The sequence below is a fragment of the Mesoplodon densirostris genome, chromosome 1, assembly GCF_025265405.1.
Source record: "Mesoplodon densirostris isolate mMesDen1 chromosome 1, mMesDen1 primary haplotype, whole genome shotgun sequence".
Classification (NCBI taxonomy): Eukaryota; Metazoa; Chordata; class Mammalia; order Artiodactyla; family Ziphiidae; genus Mesoplodon; species Mesoplodon densirostris.
This window is the reverse complement of record NC_082661.1, coordinates 30106687-30108270: the sequence shown is the minus strand read 5'-3', so window position 1 is coordinate 30108270 and position 1584 is coordinate 30106687. Positions and strand designations below refer to the sequence as shown.

Below are 1584 nucleotides of genomic sequence, written 5' to 3'. Positions count from 1 at the left end.
TAGTTTGGGATGATGAAAACATCCTAGAGATGGATAGTGGTGATGATTGCACAACAGTGTGAATGTACTTAATGCCACTGAATTATACACCGAAAATGGTTACAAAGGTAAATTGTATGATGGATATTTGGCTGTTTGGCTTCCTTCTAGTGTTTGACTATTATGAATAAAGCCACTAGAAAAAGTTAAAGGCAGCCTTTAGAATGTTGTGATATAGTAAGGGGAAATGTAGGTCATAAAAGACTATCATGCTCTTTCCACCATCTTTCCGTGCCACTGTAATGGTGCACATGAACATCCTGGCCAAGGTTCTCAAGATCATCAACATTGCTGAGAAAAGAGGCAAACACCAGGTTCTTACCAGGCAGTGCTCCAAAGCCATCGTCTGGTTTCTAACTGATGATACAGCATCCATTAATGACCACAGAGTTGGGTAAATTGTTGTGAGCCTCACACGCAGCTTAAACAGTTGTAAAGTGATCAGCCCCAGATTTGGTGTGCAATTTGATGATCTAGAATAATAACAGACTACCCGATCCCATCCCATCCGTTGTACTAGTGATCTTGGCTGGCAACATGGACCAAGTGGAAGCAAGATGAAAACACACAGGAGGGAAAATCCTGGGATTCTTTTTCTTGGGATGTAACACATACATACAAATATAATGCCTCAGTGAATAACAACAACAAATACTATTATTTCTTTCTTAATAAAATAATGATATATACTATTATATATGCACATAGTAAAGAGTCTTAGATAATATTCACCAAAATGCAAATAGTGAATAACTCTGCATGGTGGGATTATGAATAATTTTTTAAAATAAATTTATTTAGTTTTGGCTGCATTGGGTCTTTGTTGCTATGTGGGCTTTCTCTAGTTGCGGCAATTGGGGGCTACCCTTCGTTGCGGTGCGCGGGCTTCTCATTGCAGTGGCTTCTCTTGTTGCGGAGCACGGGCTGTAGGCGCAGGCTTCAGCAGTGTGACATGCGGGCTCAGTAGTTGCGGCTCGCGAGCTCTAGAGTGTGGGCTCAGTAGCTGTGGCACACAGGCTTAGCTGCTCCTCAGCATGTGGGATCTTCCCAGACCAGGGCTCGAACCTGTGTCCCCTGCATTGGTGGGCAGATTCTTAACCACTGTGCCACCAGGGAAGCCCAACAAATAATTCTATTATTTTTATGTTTTAACTGTTACAAAACAAAAAGTCAGCTGAATAAATTTGAAGAGCTAATTAGATTTATTCAATGATTCATAAGTCGAGCAGCATCTCATCTAGTAAATAGAAGGGCGCTCCAAGGAGTTGTACAAAATGGAAGGTTTTTATAGGCAGAAGGAGGGTGGGGCAAGGAAGTTATTAGCAAAAGAAAAGAAAGAATTGTTTCAGGCCAGGTCGTCTTCTTTTTTGGGGGGAAGAAAATGGCAGGGGTCTTATACAGATTATCTCACTAGTGCTGATCAGATTGTCTATTTGAAGGTCGCTTTCTGGGGAGAGGCTGAAACTGCAGCAAAATCTTGGTTTGTTGACATGGGGACAAATGACTCCATTTGGGGCTTTTATTTCTTTTTAACAATACAAAAAA

At 41.2% G+C, this 1584-nt stretch overlaps 1 pseudogene; it reads left to right on the top strand.

Moving 5' to 3' along the window:
- Positions 1–281: 281 nt before the first annotated feature.
- On the top strand, positions 282–666 carry LOC132487871 (small ribosomal subunit protein uS8-like; annotated as a pseudogene).
- The last annotated feature ends 918 nt before the right edge of the window (positions 667–1584 follow it).